General features: G+C 34.2%; 1 long non-coding RNA gene across 1 annotated transcript; it reads right to left on the bottom strand.

The window, feature by feature from the left end:
- Positions 1–8,853: 8,853 nt before the first annotated feature.
- Positions 8,854–10,198, bottom strand: LOC127127613 (uncharacterized). The gene is made up of 2 exons (XR_007805381.1): positions 9,660–10,198; positions 8,854–9,087 (listed from the first exon to the last, which is right to left on the bottom strand). It is a non-coding gene; the product is annotated as an uncharacterized LOC127127613 (long non-coding RNA).
- Between the last annotated feature and the right edge of the window lie 10,264 nt (positions 10,199–20,462).

Here is a 20,462-nt window from a genome sequence, read left to right as displayed (position 1 = left end):
AATAAATGTTGAGAAAGAAAAAGATTGATGAACTTGGTTGGGAGGTATGCTTCAAACATCTACCGTTAAAACTTGCTAATAAAGGAAGAAAAGGAAATTAGTTGCATGTTTCACAACCACATTGTATAGTTAGGAATGTCTGTTGTTAATTTTATAATATAAAAATCTAACAGCTTTTGATGTTATTCTTGTTGAAAGTGAAAGAACATTTCCCCTTCGGTATAAGCACTTTTTTATGTAAGCACTTTTTTGTGTGGAAATGGATACAACCATTTGTTTTAATCTTTACTCTTTTGCATAGAGGGCCATATTAACTTACTACTCCATATTATCATATTCCAAATTGTTTGAACTTATTTTTAAATTCATAACATTATTAATTTAATGTTGTTATATATAGTTTCTTGCAAATATCTAGAGAGGAAAGTATTTTAATTTAATATTTAACAATTTTAGAAATTATTTTAGAATATTTATAATATGAAGAATTAGGTCGATACATTTCTACACTTTTAATATCAAATTAAATATTTACTTCCATACATGGTATATAATGGCCGACTGCATACACATTGGAACTTAAAACAAAATTTGTGTGTTTCTACATGAATTAGAACATTTTAAAAAAAATTAAAGTTTTTAAATAATTTAAATGATTTAATTGAAGTTAAATTTTTTTGTTTGAATAAAGTATTAAAATTATTCATTTTAAAATTTTAAAAATATTTTTATAAACTTTAAAAGTTTGGGTCAAATTTGAAATTTGAAAACTAAGAATAAATTTACTATTTTTGAAAATTTAAAGGGATTAGTTTATAAAATTTGAAAATTATAAGGGACCGATTTGTAAGTTTTGAAATGTAAATGGACTAATTCATAAAATTTAAAAATTATTAGGAATTAATTTATAATTTTTTTTAAATTTAAGGATCAATTAAATTTTTTTTTAAAAATAGATAACATGAAAATTTGAAAGATTTAATAATAATGACATTTAGAATGCGTAAAGTGATAGGAAAAATTTCAAATTTCTTTCTCTTAGATTTTATTTTAAAAAATTTTAATTTAAACAAAATATTTTATTCATTTTTATCATTTCAAAAAATTTCATTTTCTTTATTAAAATAATGAATTTTAGTCAAGTTATTTTTAATTTCTTCAAAAAATTATTTTTCGACTTTAAAATCCATCGTCCAAACACAGTCTAAGAGAATTTTAAACACAAAAAAGAGTGTAACATTCCAATTATATAGAACACCGGACCGAATCAAACCCATGAAAGAAAGACAATTAAAACATAAAGAAACGAAGAAGAAAAAAGAGGTAGGAAAATCAAGAAAAACTAAGAGAGAATGTCAAATCGTCTCTAACCAATAATGATAGGGATCCCATCAAATTACACCAATAATGATGTGGTCATGGTTGACCAACTTATCTTCAAAAAAGTTATCTTATCTCCGAATATGAGAACGAATCAAAGATAGACAAAAAAAAACAGTAGTTAACTCATTTATTCCTTAAGCTTGAAGAAACTATGGGAGGGTTTAAGAAAGCTTATAGTAAAATGGTTTGGTCATTTTCTATCCACACTTGTCTTCAACCCTTAGCGTGCACATATTTCATGGCCAATATCATACAAAAAAGTGTTGGGAAAAACTGACATAGAAAAAACAAAACAAAAATATCACAACAGAATAATATAACGTTAAAATATTATATTAATGGATAGGTTACCACGTTCAATTTTAAAATATTATTTAATCTATAGGTCACCACGTTCAATTTGATATCTTGATACACGTTATACTTTGAAATCTCTCGTGCCCATTGAAAATTTAGTGAACACTGAGATTTTAAATCCTCGGAGAATCTCTGTCTTCAAAATATCAATGAGAAAATGTTGGCTCTATGCATGTTAATCACTTGTTCAACCACAACTTTAACATGTTCTCCTCTTACATTTTTTCTTGTCTGTTGTATTACATAATCAAAATTTTGGTTTATATAAATCAGTGCTATATTTCAAGGATTTATAGTATTCACTCAATCACGAGATATGCTGGGAACTTCTTTATGAATCCTATTTCCATCGTCTAAGTTAGGTGTGCCAAATACGTTTGTAATTCTACTTGATTGTATTGCTAGGGCTTAATATGTGCTTTGGTGTTCCCAACCACTGAATTAAGAATAATGTCAATGTCATGTATTATCATGTTCATCATTTAATGCTTACTACTAGTAAAATACTCGTGCTCATCTAAATAATTTTTTTAGATATACTTATAAAATGCTCATTTTAATTAAGAAAGTACAACGAATAATTATGAAATATAAATATTACAACAAAAGGTTTGCATTATCATTTCACAAACATGTGTCACTTTTATTGCCTCTATAAATTATCTATCATCTTGTAGAAAGTTCATTGCAAATCATCTTCTCTGAAAGTTTTATGTTGGAAACCGTCCATTTTTTTGATGTCTTCGTAATTTATTGGTCATTTCTTGACAGTCAACATCATCCGTAAATAATATAATTCATGTGTGCTTTAAGGAACCCAAATAAGACGACCAATGGTATACCCTATTTTCCTTGGCTTCTAACTCCTACTTGGTTTATGGTAAAAAAATTAGAGACAAAGTCACCATATCTTAACACTTTTGCATCATCATATTTTTTGTTTGCCTCAAACCATGTTGTAAACATAGATTTGGTAACACTTGGTTTGAGTAAAACATTTCCAATTTCCTCAAAGTCTATGAAGTAAATAGAATTTTCTCCTTCCATGTGAAAAAACAATCTTTCCACGGATGACTTCATACCATGTATATAATATGAGAATATCCTCCAACATGCTTCACTTGGGGGGATGTATCGACAATCTGGATATTGCTTGATTTCGTCAATGTTCTTTTTCTCACCAAATGTAGTATCATCAAAAGATCGAATGACAACAGATATTTGATCAGAACCTTCGTTTATATACTTGAATAAGTATTTGATAAAAGAACTTTGATTGCACCATCTCATGTTGATGTGGACTTAATACTTCAACAATAAATTTGGATTGTGAGGAACTACATGTCCGTTGTGAATGATGATTATGTTTTTCTTAATTGTGTGTATCTATCGTTTCTTCTCCTATAAACCAGATAGCCATCTTAATCAACAATAGTTGAAGATTGGAATTTTTTGGGTAATACTAGAAACATTTTCCATCTTTAATGCAAGGTGAAGTTAGACTTTCCAAACCACGAGGGTAATGAACCATATGAGTTTTAACCAAGTTGTACAACTTATGATCCTTCAAAGGATCGAACACTTCAACACTAATGATTTTGTCAATATCTTCAGGTTTTGGATATTTTTTAGAAGGATGCAAAAAGGTCAAGATATATGCATGTGGAAACCCTCTATTTTGAAACTCAATGGTGTACATATCTAGAAATGAATAAGAAAATAATAAGTTAGTGTTATCAACAACTAAATATATGAAAAGTAAGGGTGAGAAATAAGAACTTGCATGCAAGCACTTTACCTAACACACCCTTCTTTGTTAAATCCGATAGCAGTTGATCAAACTTAATTTTAAATATCCTTGATATCACATCTAGTTTATCTTGTGCTTTCAAATGAAGAGGTATAAATAATCTCTGTATCTTAGGCCAATTTGGATTCCAATTAATTGTTATAAACAAATCAGAAATCTTCATTTTTCTACAAATTTTCATTTCATCATAGTACAATTGATCCATAAACCTACGACCACCAACATAGGAAGATGGCAATACCACTCTTTTTCATGTGCTTGAACCTGTTGTTTGACTTTGATCATCCTCTTCGTTTATACTTTTGTACTTGACACCCTTAGTTTTGGTTAATTTTCATGAATCCATTATAATCTTTCAGAATCTAACATTATGTAACCATCAATCAAGAACTGTTGAAATAATCTTCGTGATGATAACAATATTTTTTCCTCATTTGATCTAATTTGATTGTAAAATGATAGCCATTATCTTATTGTAAGTATATTTCTCTTGTTGTCTTGGAAGATGTCTAGGTCTCTATGAACTATATTAGGCCTATAACCATCTTCTCCATACGGGAAAATCAATGGATATTGATAAGCCAAATATCTTGTATGAATCTCATTAATTCAATATAGTTGTCCTCCTTCTGTTTACATGATTAAATCCCTCGTATATGTTGTGTCAACATCACTAACTTCTGATACGGTTGGTTGATTATACATTCTTCGATCTATGGTTAGAAATGAGTCTCAATTTCAAGTATTTAGTATCACCATTAGATAACCATTGTTTGGCCATTTGAAAACTTTTTGCATGAGTGTTATGTTTGTAGAGCATATCAGATAATTGTTGTACAATCAACAAATCAATGTTTTTTGTGTTCCTAGACATGTAAAGGAAAAGAATTGAGTTAATATTTAATATGTGATACTACAGGATAAACATGAACAAAATGATGTAGGTAACATAGAGGAAGATGTTGTTGTAAATATAAAATAAGTTGTTTAGTAGTAATATACCTTATACCTTGCATCCCATTTTGGATATCATTTTCAGAGTCATAAATACATAGTTGTGCATATTTAGGAGGTTGACCTTTAAGGGGTAGCAAACTTTCAATCCGATGACACGATTGTCCTTGAATCCATAATGTTGGTGGTTCATCACCATTGTTAAAACGATTATCCAACTTTGTATCTGGTGATGTGAATGCAAACATCGTGTTGTAAATGCAAATTTGTTGTTGAAACTTCCTGCTAACTATAACGGGAGTTCAATCTTTCCATTTCCATAACATAATGAAAATTTGAGATTAGCTGAATGACAATTTTTGTTCATCCTCTCTTAATACCACATCATGGCTTTACAATAACGACACTCGATTAAAGGATCCCGGTGTCGTAATATTCTACGTAAACATACATATTTTTATAAACAGAGAAGTATTTCAAAATAAAAAATTGTCATGTGAAGATGTTATACCTTCAGAAGTTGTTGTATAATTGTAAATAACCGTAAAAGGTGGTTCGTGATCCTCAAAATCTGAACTTGTATCATCTTCAAATTGATGAGCTAGACTGAATTGAAATGCAATTTTAATAGTAGAAATGGCACAAATAAGGCTATATATGTAAAAGTACTATTGTGGTAAATACACAAAGAAAATATAATTCATCCGTCGTCACTATTAAAATCTAAATTGACACTTGATGTAAAAGTAGGGCACGATGATTGGACTCTTGGAATGGGGCCAACTTTGGGCTGTACAACATGTTTTTCCACAAATAAAATGGGTTGGCAACCGTCAATGCGGGATTGTTTATCATGAAGGCAATTAGTAGTGTTATTCCTAAAATTTTATGAATGTACTGCTATTGTTAACACATCAAAGTTGGTAACAATAAACTGCATACAAATTAGAAGCAGTATAGCAGGCTTCTAATACCAAAAACAATGGGATCATCACACTGAAATAGAATTGTACCTATGTTGTGATGAGCATCCAAATTGCATGAAAGTCGTCTCCTTTCGTATTTGTATGTGGTTTTGTGGCACATTTCGAGTTAGATTTATTGCTAGATGTGGAATTCTGGATGATTTTCTAGGCCGACCACGAGGGGATTTAACCGTTTTTGGAATGATGTGTCATAAATCAGACCATTAGATAGATAGTCCAACATATAATTGTATAGTTCTGTTCAATAAATCGTTTAGAAAGTCGGTAATGCCATATTTCCTCAAGGAATAAATATGTCGGATTTATCATGGTCATGCTGCTTGTTTCACTCAGCCTAAGCAGCATGCTCGGGATTATAGAGGTATGATTAAAATCTATAAAATACATAAACTTCGCATGGATATTTCGTAATTTAGTTGCTACCTTCTCCACTCTTTGTCCACTATTTAATACTTTGTCCATTCATATATAAAAGGATTCTCTGTATCATGAAATAGTATAGGTTAATGGGACTAACGTTCATATTTTTTGGTTTTGTTGTGATGAAGTTATCTTAAACAATGGAGTCCAGATTGGGACGAGATTTGACGTAGGTCATTGATGATTTAATGTGTTTTGTTGTTACAATGTATGTCTCTGATGCTTAGAACGCGAGTCTTTTATAATTAGATCTCTTTGTGCCCTTGCTCTTTTGGTTTTGGTTGACACCAATTTGGATGTATGATCCATTATTTGCAATATTCGTGATTTCAGAGCAATGGTACCTATATTTTAAACAATCATCATGTCAAAAACCACACATGTTGTGTCATATACATAAATTTTACCTAGTAAAGCCAAATGATCCTACAAAACAAGTGCATATGGAGAGTTGCTTGATACACAAGAATAGTAATTTGTATATCAATAAATATGGATTATGCTGTATGAATCATTGTGGAGATCATGTATTATGGTAACACACTAAATTACTTGTATTGAATAAAGGTTTGTTATGCAGGGGAAGAATAGGAAAGGCCACATGTGGTTGTGAATTGGTTTATATCAATTATCATGGGAGCACGGGACCAATTTAATGAGTTACCAACCAATATCCTTAACATTAATACATAACGATCAATAAGATCATTCACATTGTTGTAATAGTTGGAAGTAGGTAAAGAAACATTAATGATACTGTCACGCAAATAGCAACATTTATTCTTCTTCCTTTTGTGAAGTAGTGCGTGGCCTCTTCTTTATGGAGGAAGTGAGATATTTTATTTGCAATATTGAGAGAAGAATTATATAGTGGGGGCGTTAGTCAACTTTCTAATGGAAGAGAAAAATATTTTATTATTTTAATTTTTATTTATTTAATTAATTTAATTAATTACTATTTTTGGATTGGTGGATAAAAAAGAGTGTGATAATGCATATGAGTTTTTTATTAAATTCGAATTGACGGTCTAAATTAAATAAAAAAAACACATTTAAATTTAAAATGTCTACAATGTCCTTTTTAGATGATTTAATTGATTTAAAACAATTTAAATCAATTGAATCAAATAAAATTCACAACTTCTAAATTGAATATGATAAAAATAAAATAAAGATATGAAAAATTCAATTTAATTATCCCGACTAATTTGACAAAAGAATAAAAATAAAATGACTAAAAAATGAATAAAAGTTGGGCGCAAATATGCTCAAAAAATTAAATCGAATGCACTAAAATGATCAGCGCGAAATAAACCTCTTAGAAAAATACAGTTTTTGATCAGATTCTGAAATAAATTTTGATCGGTTAAACAGACATATGGTGATCAAAATGCGACTGAAATAGTAGTCGAAAAATATAACGAGCACACCAGGTTAAACTACGTGAACTGTAGATTGATAATAATGACGTTTGCAAGCTCGATTTTGAAACTTTTTACCCGTTGATTTTACATGTATTTGAGAAACGATTCAATCGGTCTGTATGTATATTCGAGAATTTATTCTAGTCAACATTCTATGTATTATTCATGATGAAATGCATTTGAATCCTAGTGTTGTACCCCAAAATTTTCCCTCCCCTTTTCATCTTTTCACTCAACCCCTAACTTGAGTTTCATCTGCCCACACTCACATTTCATTCATGTAGACACTTGTTAATCTATAGATTCAAAGCTCAGTGGTTTACAAGGTTAGGGTTTGTGCATGGGTCAAAGTCCTAGAATATGATTTGGCTATTCATTTGGCCATATTGGGTTCGAAACCCTGATTTGCTTGATCTTCAAGATATGGATTTAAGGAGACCCCATCATTGCATTCTTCTGGGGAGCAAAACCCTAATCCTTGATGGTGTATTTATGGAACTTTTTGGATACTCTTTGGACCTTATCTTAGCCATCTAAACCCTAGTGGGGAGCTCAAACATTGGGACTTGCTTGTGGAACATCGTACTTGATTCAGAGGCCTTGATTAAGGGACATGTCTCATGAAACCCTAACCAGGGAAGTTTGGTGCTAATATGCCTTGTGGCTTGACTTGTCACCTTATACCTATTGGAAACTCGGATCCATTCGGGAGAAGATCTTCCACTTGTTTGGGAGTTCATATGGTCCAAGGTTTTATTCAGACAACCATATATTTGGTGATTTCAAGGTTCATAAGTCTTTAATTCATGCTTGCACCAGTGCATTGGTCTTTTGGTCCCTAATTTGTCATTTGACCCATTGCGATTCAATCCATCATGAGACATCATTGTGGGTCTCTTTATGCATTTGATCAAGCTCATTCATATGGCTTTGAACATGTATTATGGTTTCAGGTCATTATTCATCACTTCCTTGCTTTACTCAAGTCCATTTTACACAACAAAGTCCTAATTCCTAATCCACGATTGACTTTGGTCAACTGTTGACTTTTTGGTCAACAAGTTGACCCAAGTCAACCATCTTTCCTAAGCCTTTTTTATCCATTCACTAGGCCATTTTGTTCATGTCATTTTTTTTAACAAATCAATCCATGTCGTTTTTGTTACTAACTTTTAATCCAAATGAACATGACTTGTGTTTGTTTCACATTTCTAATTGTAACCCATAACATAGTCCATAACTATCCAATAGCTTTCATTCAAATTAAACATGCCTTTCATGCACTTTCCAAATAACATTCATGTACATTCAAAACTTTCGACATTCAATCATATTTCTATCAGTTCAATGCATAATCCGTTCAAATTCCAATTTACACTTCCAATTCAAACCATTACATTAACTCATTCATTCAATTCACTTTCCAACGTCCAATCCATTTACATTCAAACTTGTCTAAACATTTGAATCTAATCATTTTCAAGTTTATACTTAAAACATTCCATTTATAATGCATTCATTAAATCTTAATAGCATTTTTTTTTCCATAAACCATGTAATTCCATATTCAAATTCTCATACATAATTCAAATTTCTCCATCAATGTAAATTCAATAACTTTTAATACAATTTAATTCCAAATGCTATTCAATACACAAAGTTATACTTTTTACCCTATTCAATACACATTCAATTTCAAATTAACTTCCCAAATCTCAGGCTATATTCAAGGTTTCAGGAAAGTAGAAGCTCCCTGCAGTTCAATTGTCATTTGATGTACATCATTAACATTCCAAGTTGTTTAATTGAGATATTCCAAGAAGCTCCCAGCATGAGTTATAACAGAAAATTCACAACTAACAGTTTCTCCTTAACTAACCTAACAGAACAGATAGACTTAATTGTCTAACTACATGTTCATAACAGAAAATGAAACTCAACCTTCAAACTGAAACCTAACAGAAAAAACTGAAAATAGAACTTAACACATAACAATCTCTAACCTTCTAACTGTTTCCCAACTAACAAACTTTTTAACCTAACTCATTCTAACATTGTAATCGAACCTCTAACTGATTTAAACTAACAAGATTTAACAGAATTAATCTCTGTTAAATCCAGCTCCTATATAAGCTAAACGATCAGTTTTTAATCACCATTTTTTTGCAGAAATCACAGAAGCTCTCTCACTCTCGCACACCTTTCATCAATTTCAAACAAGAACACGCACAATCGAAAACTCAGAAGCACGATACAACAGAAAAGAGGGAGAAGAAGAAGCAGAAAAAACGTACAATCGAAAACTCAGAAGAGAAAGAGAATTACCTGCGAACGTCACTGACGACACCGGAGCCACCGCATCGGAGTCAAATCCGTTTAGCTTTCGTCTGCTTTCTTTCTGTCGACTAATGATTCTTCCGCGTTGCAATACCAGAATGCGTCACCAATCGCAAAACAATGCATAAACTCAAAGTGCAGCGTCACCATTTCAATGTTGTGCATACGATCTCGACGAGTTGGAGAAGAAGAAGGAAGGATCGAAACTGAGGAGGGATAAGAGTTGTTATCCGTTCATAACTCCGTTTCAGTGAGTTTCTTCTGCCGGATCGAGATTCTTGAACGCGACGCAGACGTCCATGACCCTTACAAGTACGATTGATGTCGATTCGAGTTGATTCGAAGAAGACAAATCCGACTTCGTCGATTGGAGAATTCGATACTTTTGTTTTTCTCCGTGGATTTTGCGCTTGAGTGTTCGTCGGAGGGAGTGGAGGAAACGCGTGAAAACGGCCGAGGGATTCTACATGTTTGCTAGGTTGGAGGTTTAAGTGTATACACATGGGTCGGGTGTACCAGTTGGTTAATTAGTTAACTAGAATAATAGAATTTTTAGAATTTAGTTAATTAGGATTAACTTAATTAGGTTAATTAGAAATAATTAGAATTAGATATTTTTCTAGAATTTAAGAATAATTAGAATTATTTAAGATTTAATTGATTTCAATTAGAATTTGCATGATTAGAAAATTAATTCAATATTCATTGACTTATGAAATGACCGTTTTACCCCTTTGGATTTATCTTGCTATTTTAGCCATACAACATGACAAGCTCCCTTAGGGATTTTGACTTAGAATTTTAATTAGTTTTAATCAAGTTTTTGACTAATAAATGCATGTTCCCCTTAGGAATAGCCTTTGAATTATGTTATAACACTTAGCTTAGGGTTATCATCTGATATTAGTTAGTTGATTAATTCAATAGATTATTATTGTACATAATTCAATATATCATTTCAACCCCATTTATTAGTGCTGACCAAAGGTCGATTTGGTCAACCAAATCCTTTGTAATTGTGTTGTAAGCCCCAAGCTTATTTCAAGTGATCAAAAGGCCATTGATCACTTGATATGACAAGTTCACCGCGCTCAAGCTATTATGGATATGCTGAATCTCAGGAGCTCAAGACCTCAAGGTTCAAATACAAGATCAAGGCTTCAAAGTCAACATCAATCAAGTATAGCTAGCAAGGTGGACTACTGCTCAAGCACTGCAAAGGTATCAACACTTAGTGATCATAATTTATAGTGTGTGGCACGAGCCTTAAGAAATAGAAAATGAATGAGATTGGAGAATTCCATTAACTCATTCTGAATATCTTTGGGTACGGGATGCTTGATCCAGTTGCTCATCGTATTCACCTTTATTCATATACTTTATCATAATTTGAATTACATGATTGTCAAGTCTTCTTCTACAACAAGTAACATTACATCAATAAGATCAACACACAGGATCTCCTGTCAACAACTTGTTAATTTTGATTCGAGTTTCACGTTATTAGTCTTAAGAAACAAAGAATGGATGAGAGTGAAGAATTCCATTAACTCATTCTGGATATCCTTGGGTATGAGACGCTTGACCCAGTTGCTCAAGGTATTCGTCTTTGTTCATAGACTTTAGTGCAATTTGAATCATACAATTGGCAAGTCTTCTTCTTCAAGCAAGCATCATATCATTCAATACTTTAACAGTAAAACACCATTGCACATCAATCATTTCTTCCTCAGTGGATCATTAATCATACTCTCTTTGACATTCAGGCATCCTTTGGATCAATTCACTTATGATCAAATCTTGAAATCCTAATCAATCAACTCAATCATTGTTTGCCTCGTTAGTCCTCTTGTGCTTTGGCAAACATTTATTCATTGTGAGCCTTATCATGCCTCTTGTGCTTAGGCCCATTCAACTCAATCATTGTTTGCCTCGTTAGTCCTTTTGTGTTTTGAAAAATCTTTATTCATAGTGAGCCTTATCATAACTCTTGTGCTTAGGCCCGGTCTATTCAATAAGTGTTTTCCTTGTTAGTCCTCTTGCACTTTGGCAAAACCTTATTCATTGCTTGCCTTGTAAATCCTCTCGTGTATAGTCCAATCATTTTATAATCATTGTTCGTCTTATTAGACCTCTCGTGCTTAGACGAATCTCTTGCCTTGTAAATACTCTCGTGTGTAGGCCAATCATTTCATAATCATTGTTCGTCTTATAAGACCTCTCGTGCTTAGACGAAGCTCTTGCCTCGTAAATCCTCTCGTGTGTAGGCCAATCATTTCATAATCATTGTTCGTCTTATAAGACCTCTCGTGCTTAGACGAATCTCTCGCCTTATAAATCCTCTCGTGTATAGGACAATCATATATCATTTGTCTCTGTAGTTGATCACTATTATTGGGTAGTGTCACACTCTTGCTTGTTAAGCAACCTACCTTGCCTCTTAGCAATCAATCTATTCTCCTTAGTTTCAACCTTAGTAGGTTGAACTACGATTGCTCTAATTTTCTCATTGAATGATGAGAATATGTAGGCACGAGGGTTTGAATCCTCCGCGAGCATACTTATTTATTATTCCTTCTTCCTCCTTAGGGCACCACTCATATCTTTCACTATCCATTATCTACCTTCGATCATTAAACTGTTCACCCTAGTGACACATTGTTTCTTTGAAACCAAAATTCAGTTTTCTTTGGAATTTCATATACACCCTTTTAGGACCATATAGTGGCAATCTGCATTTGTACCTAGAGTTGTTTGGCTCGTACCCAAACATTTAATTTCTTCTTTTTGGCTAAGGCGTTGTTTCTCTCTATGGTACAAATTCCATTTCTCCTATGGATTCCAATGTATACCCTGACTTTTGGTTTCAAACTATACATTTTCAGTCACTTGTTACCAAATACCCTTCACTTTTGTGACTTTGGTAATTCATTCCATTCATCTCCATGATGCATCCATAATTTTACCTTCATTCACTTCATGTGATATACTGTCTCTTTGAGCCCAATATATTATCCCTTTATGCTCCATCTTGTGTTAGTTTGTGAACCAAGAGCTGTTTAGCTCATACCCAAACACTTAATTCTCCTTGTTTTCGGCTATACCATATAGTGGCAGACGCTTCCGGTTAGTCCATATATTGGTTAATACCAGTTTTACTCTTGGGTTCATATTCCACCATTTGTTGGAGTTCAAATAAGATAATCCTTTGGTTTAGACCATACTTCCTCATTGTACCATGAGGATACGTAGGCATGAGGGCCCCAATCCTTTAGTTTAGACCATAACTTAATTCTTTTCATCTCCCACCATTAGTTCTATGAACTACGGAGCTCTGAATTCCCCATTGTACCATGAGGATACGTAGGCATGAGGGCCCCAATCCTCACCGAGCACTTTATCTATGTCTCTTCCTTTTCTCTTATTCTTTTGCAAGTAATCTTCAGATACAACACCCATTCGAGCGAGAACAATCAAACGGTTCTCATGGAGTACCATGGATTTAAGGGGTGCTAATATCTTCCCCTTCCATAACCGACTTTGTTACCCAACATATCTCTTTCCCCCGAGTTTTATCAAAGTTTTCCCTTTCCTTCGGGAATAAATAAAGTTCGATGGCGACTCTGTTGTATGTTCGAGCGTGCGATACATTCAGGTATATTTCCGCTAGCTTCACCTATCACCAATAGTTTTGTTTTTTATTCATTTTAAGCCACTTTTTACGATGGTTGGTACTTCCAACCGTGGTGAAAAGTGGTGCCTGGTCATCAGTTTGAATCCTACAGTTTTGTTTTTACTTATTTATTAAAGGCTTAAATGTATTTTTGGTCCCCCTAGTTTGGGCATTTTAAACAATTGGTCCCCCTATTACAAAATCAACGATTCTGGTCCCTTAATTTTAATGGTCTTTTGATTTTTGTGGTCCTCTCCACTTTTGCATACGTGGCAATGATGATTAGGATAAAAAAATTATTTGTAAGAATATGTCATTGATGACATGGATAATTTATGAGTTAATATTGTTTTATTGACTAATATAATAATTAATTATTTTAATTAATTAATTTAGAAATTAATGAATTAAAATTATTAAAAGAAACCCTTAAAGTTCGGCCCATTTTCTTGCCAGCATTACCAAGGCACTCAAGATGACATTAGCTTGTGCATAACTGACATGTATAAACACAAATATTGTTTGTGATATAAACAATGTGGGACTTCAATAATACACAAGTTAGCATGTTCTTGAAAATCTTTTTTTTAATAGAATTGTTTCTCATTCTACAGACACATGATCCACTTTCCATATTCATGCACTCCCATCACATGCATTCAGGTCCCTTGGAGTTCACAATTTGAGTTGGGAAGACACATTGACCAAACAGTGTTGTAGTAGTGGTGGAATTCAAAAATATAAAATATGCTTATTGTCACCTAACAAGCATTGCCACGAGAAACAGGTTGATGAAGTATTACATGGGTCTTTGAGTCTCTTGGATATTTATAATTTAGTTAAGATTGTATGGTGCAATCAACGGATCTCTTACATGAACTTCAGTAAGTTATTCCTAGGAAGAGAGATATGGAAAGTGGAATTACAGTTGTGGGTGATAAATACTTGGCATATAGGAAGAAAAAATGAGGAAATCAATTGCAAAAGCTCTTGGAAACACGGAAGCAATGAAAAATAAGTTGATAGTTTCTTCAAAAAACAAAGACAACGAAACTTTATTCAATGCTTAGTATCTTAAAATAAGTAGAAATGTCACTATTTAACTTATTAAAGTCTTTATTGTTGTTTATCATTGGCCCAAAAGGTTTGTTAACATAGTAAATGGTCGGTAATCTCATAGTTGGTGTGTCCTAAAAGAATATTTTAGAATTCTCAATAATTAGAAACAAATAAATTCATAAAGGTTTATCTAGTGTTGCAGTTTCTCATCATTTCTAATTCCAAAGCTTCTTCTATTGAGAGTTTTCAAATTCATATGCCGAAGTTGGAGTTGTGCATTGAAGATATAGAAGATGGAGTTGAACACTAATTAGAACCAGAGTTTCACTTCTCAAATTTTTTAAACTACTTGCTGAACCCAAAACAAAGATGTATATGTTAACATAAAGGTTCTCATGCAAAGATACATTCTTAACATCAAACTGGTGAGCTAACCAATGGTCTGCTAGATTTCTTAGGTACCCCACATGTCTCTTTTTCCATAGAAGGTTTGGAAGTTGAGCAATGATGCTTGAGACAATGGCATATATTCCTGGTATGGTGGGAGGAATGCTACTTCACTGCAAATCATTGCGTCGATTCGAGCACAGTGCTGGATGGAAAGGTGGAAACTTCAGGGGTTGTTAAAGAATGAGAAAAAGTAATCTTGTAAAAGGTGTGTTGTTGAAGATGTTAAAGATGAAAAATCCAGGAAAATAGTTGTTGTGGAAGAATGGGATATTTAAGAACATGCTTACTTGTTGTCATACCCCAAAAATTACCCATCATTTTTCCTAAAAAAAAAAAAAAAAAAAAAAAAAAAAAAAAAAAAAAAAAAAACGAAAAAAAAAAAACGAAAAAAAAAAAAAAAAAAAAAATTTAATTAATTAATTAATTAATTAATTAATTAAATAATTAGAATAAATATATAAATAAAATATAACAAATTATTTTGGACTTGGGTCTCCCTCATTCCAAGCCCATTACCCACGAAATTAGTCTATAAATACTGAAGTTCCAGTAGAGGAAAAGAGGACTTGGAGTTTACACTGGGAGATTCACTGGAGAAAGAAGGAAGAGAAGCAAAACACTCTGAGGTTTCCTTGGAACAAAACCTTGAGGAAAAAGAAAGAGAGAAAACAGAGAAGGACGGATAGAAACTTTGGCATAGGAACCCTGCCTACCCGGAGAATTCAGAGTAAAGAAACCCTGAAGGCAGCCCATCTGCACCGAAGCCATCGCCGTCCAATTCCCGCTGCCTAACTTATTCCGATACTACAAGGGGTCAATCCCTTCAACCTTGAATTGGCAAACAGGTTTGCGTATCTCTATTGTTTATACTTTCAATTGGCCATATCTACATATATAATGCATCATGATTAAATGTTGATATATAATTTGCTTTCGTATGGGAATTTAAATATACCTGAATACCCTGAATGTTTGACCATGTTATTCCTGTGATAAAATGCCATAAAATTCAAAGTTCCTAACGTGGGGCTGTTTTCAAATTCAAATCCGTGGCCTATTCTGTGTTTTTTATGTTTTATCATAGCCATGCATTATTCATCCTATCCTATTTATTGTTGTGATATTTCTCCGGTGTAATCTTCGATTGCACCCTGATTTGGTGTTCTGACATGTTTCTTTTTTTGAGTTTCGTAAAGGTTCACATATCCCAGGAAAAGGTTATTGGCTAGGTATTCCACTTTATTTGTGGGATACCCTTGTGGAGTTTCACCCTAAATTAATTTTTTAATGTATTAATTTCTAATGTATTAATTTTTTAATATATTATTTTTAATAATTTTAATGTGGAATTTCATCCTAATTATATAATTAATTGTAAAACTTTGCCTTTGAATAAGTGATCTTGGACCTCTCTTTGTTGCCTTACGATTACGATATTACGGTCATGTCCCGCGAACGTGGGGATACCCTTAGCAAAGACCCTTCGGTTAAATCATCATAAAATAAATTATAGTCCCTCGGATGTTGCCTTCGAATATACAACTTTGTCCCTCGATGACCCTCCGATGTTGCCTACGGTTAAAAGATGATAGTCCCTTCGAATGCTAAGGTATCCTCGTAACTGTTGCCTTCAATGACCAATCGATGACCCTCCGATGACCCTTTTACATCCAAAGGATAAAACTACTTATTTCTCAATAATAAGGACAGTTTTACCCTCATAAGGATAGGAAATACTCATAAAGACCTTGGGTCGGTATAACTCTTAATTGCTGGCTCACAACCTAAAACATTTTTTCACACCTCACACCTTTCAAAATACCTTCAGAAAATCACCACTTGGTATACATTCATACTAGAATCATTACCGAGTTATATTTTTCCAAACAATTTTCAAAACTAAACGAGATAATCACTTTGTATACATTCATACAAGAATCATTACAAAGTTAAATTCTCTTTTCAAAAAAACAATTTTTCTAAACAATTCACAAACACTTTTTTTTTAGACAAAAATAATATAAGTGATCGAGCAATTAAGAGCCCATGGATAACCATGGATACAAAGGGTGCTAACACCTTCCCTTTGTATAATGTACCTCCCGAACCCAAAATCTAAATTAAGGTTTTTTCCTGTTCTTTTCCACCTTTCCTTATTGGATAAAAGAAAAGTCGGTGGCGACTCTTGCTAACCGCGACATTGCGATTAAAACCACAAAAAGGTCCAGTTCACCGTATGACAGAACTGGCGACTCTGCTGGGGATGCTCGGAATATTTAAAAAGAGAGGTTACCTTAAAAACAAGATCACTTATTCAATTTGTCTGATTTATTTTTAAGGGATTGCTTGGGTATGTTATGCTTGAGTGAAAGATCCTACACCCGGATCTAGTGTACCTTAGGTAAGTAGCAAGAGATCATCGCGACTGTCCGGCGTATACTGGAATGGTCAAAATGATGGCTACGGTTAATGTGGCACTTTGGATGTCCTGATGTTCCTCATGTTAGTTGAGGAAATATTTGGCATTCGCGTGGTGTCATAAAAGCATTAACCAGACCTTTAGAACCCTAATTGACTCATCCTGGCCATTAGAAAGTAGTGAGATAACTGGCTTCGGTTCCGACTGGAGTTGGTTGAGACTCGATACTACACTCTTTGAGATTGGACTTTAGGGAAGCTTCGGTCAACCACTTGGTGTTGCACTGAAGTGGACTTAAGGAAAGGTCAATGATTTGAGATCCTTCTAGAACCCGGTTACTATTCTAAGACAGGTTGAACCAACCAAACTTCAGTGGGGAGGGTATTTACCTATGAAACTCACGCAAGCCTTAAAACCTAGGAATGATTGTTGTGTGACTTGCTTGTGCTTGTTATTTATCTAACAACATGACATCATAACAACATAACATCATAACATCATGGCATTGTACTAACCATTTCAAGGATTTAGGGATTTAACTCTGCTAAAAAAAAAACAGAAAAAACAAAAACAAAAGCAAAAACAAAAGAGAAAAGAAAAAAAAAGCTCTTTTTGTTAGTTTATGCAAAGTTAAATCCCGAAAGTCCTTGAAAACATTTCATACATTGCATTGCATCGCATAACAGGTATTCTAAAGGATCAGTGTTCTCACAATTTTCCTATCAAACAGATTCCAGCAGATTCAAACAGATTGAACAATGGCTCTCGAACAAACTGTCAAAGATCTCCAGGCCCAGAATGCTCAATTCCAGAAAATAATGCTGAGCTTATCTAAGGGGCAGGAAGAACTGAAAGCTCTTTTGATGGAGAAGAAGAAGGACCAGAAACCTGTGGGTTACATCAACCCGGGGAGAAGGCTTAAGGGACAGGTTACAGGAGTCAAGATTAGAATTCCGAAGGATTCAGAAGAAGAGACCGAGAATGATTCGGAAGATGAGAATCCTAATCTCGTCAATTCTGAGGACGACGATGAAGATTATGAACATGAACAGTACTCTCCGGAGGATGATAAGTACAAGTTGCTGGAAGAACGTATGCTAGCTATGGAGGGGCAGAAAGTGCCCGGTCTGGATTTCGAAAACTTGGGTCTGGTCTCTGATGTGGTCATTCCCCGCAAATTCAAGGTTCCCATTTTCACTAAGTATGATGGTGCCTCTTGTCCTCAGATGCATCTAAGGGCTTATGTGAGAAAGATTTAGCCGCACACTACTGATAAGAAACTGTGGATCCATTTCTTCCAAGAGAGTCTGTCTGGCACACAGTTAGAGTGGTATTATCAGCTTGAGAGCTCTAACATCCGCACATGGACTGATTTAGCAACAGCTTTCTACAAGCACTACCAGTATAATTCTGAGTTAGCGCCTACTCGGCTACAGCTACAAAATATGACTATGGGCTCTAAAGAAAGTTTCAAAGAATATGCTCAAAAGTGGAGAGATTTGGCTGGCAGAGTCAAACCCCCCATGACTGATCGAGAATTAGTGGACATGTTCATGAGCACACTGACCGGCCCATTCTACAGCCATCTATTGAGAAGTTCCTCATTGGGTTTCACTGAACTTATATTAACAGGTGAACATGTTGAAAGCGACATTCGAAGTGGAAAGTTACAGGCGGCTACCTCTGATCCACCTGAGACTCCTAACGTCATCATTGCTCCTCTGCCTAATCATGACGAGACTGTCAATGCTGTGGAAGATACTGATAACGATTATGACTTGGATATCTGGATTTTCCCAACAATTGGTGACGGACTCGACAATTGGAAGGCTGAAGACACTATCCTGATTTCCTCTAGTCATGAGTAATTGTTATTGCTTGTTTTAATGTATTAAATTTTTGTTAAAGGTTTTGTCATTTTCATAAGCATATTCATATTCAATAAATCAATGGACTTTTTGCATTCAAATATTGCGCTCTTTATCTTTCTTGTCATTTTTCAAACAAGCTATGCTTTCTTGCACACACTCACGTAACAAATTACCGATCCATATCCACTCTGGATCCTATTGATAGTAATTCTGCTACTGTTCATTATGACTTTGAAAATCCGATCTACCAAGCCGAGGATGTAAGTGAGGAAGATTGTGAAGTACCTAGAACTTGCCAGACTACTGCAAGAAGAAAGGACTATTCAGCCGCATGGGGCATCGATCGAAATCATAAATCTGGACCGCATCGCCCGATTTAGCTCCCATTTGACCGCTACTTGCAAACCCATCTTCAAATTACTAAAAAGGAAAAATCAAGAGATGGTATGGAATGATGAATAACAAAATCAGGAAATATCTCCAAGAACCTCCAATTCTGAAGGAAGACCTCTAACTAGGTATTTGACCGTGTTAGAAAATTCAATAGGGTGAGCTGGGGCAACATGACGACTCTGGTCGAAAAGAGCATGTCATACACTGCCTTAGCAAAAGGTACCGACTGTGAAACAAGATACTCACAGCTCGAGAAAGCTTGCTGCGCTTTGGCTTGGGCTGCTCGCCGACTAAGACAGTATATGTTGAATCATACCACTTTATTGATTTCTAAGATGGATCTTATCAAATATACATTCGAGAAACCTGATGTCTCCTGAAAGAGTTATCACTGATAATGGTACTAAATTGAACTCTGCATGCAGTTCAAAATAAAACACCATAACTCTTCTCCGTACCGGCCAAAGACGAACGGCGCCGTGGAGGCTGCTAACAATATCAAGAATACAACGGTAACATACAAAGACTGGCATGAGATGTTACCTTTTGTTCTTCATGGTTACCGCACTTCGACAGGGGCAACCCCTTTCTCTTTAGTCTATGGAATGGAAGCCGTTTTACCAGTGGAAGTTCAGATTCCCTCTCTAAGAATTGTGAAAGATGCAGGCTTAGATGAAGATGAATGGATTCAGACTCGACTCGATCAGATACATTTGATTGATGAGAAGAGACTTGCGGCTGTATGTCACGGGCAGATATATCAGAAGCGCATGACCAGGGCATTCAACAAAAGGGTCAAGAGACAAGTGTATCAAATGGGCGACTTGGTGATAAAGCGTATCATCCTACCACAAACTGATCCCAGAGGCAAATGGACTCCCACATACGAAGGGTCATTTGTAGTTAAGAAGGTATTCTCTGGTGGA

Source organism: Lathyrus oleraceus, chromosome 3, assembly GCF_024323335.1.
Source record: "Lathyrus oleraceus cultivar Zhongwan6 chromosome 3, CAAS_Psat_ZW6_1.0, whole genome shotgun sequence".
NCBI classification, from domain to species: Eukaryota; Viridiplantae; Streptophyta; class Magnoliopsida; order Fabales; family Fabaceae; genus Lathyrus; species Lathyrus oleraceus.
This window is presented reverse-complemented; position numbering and strand designations above follow the sequence as displayed.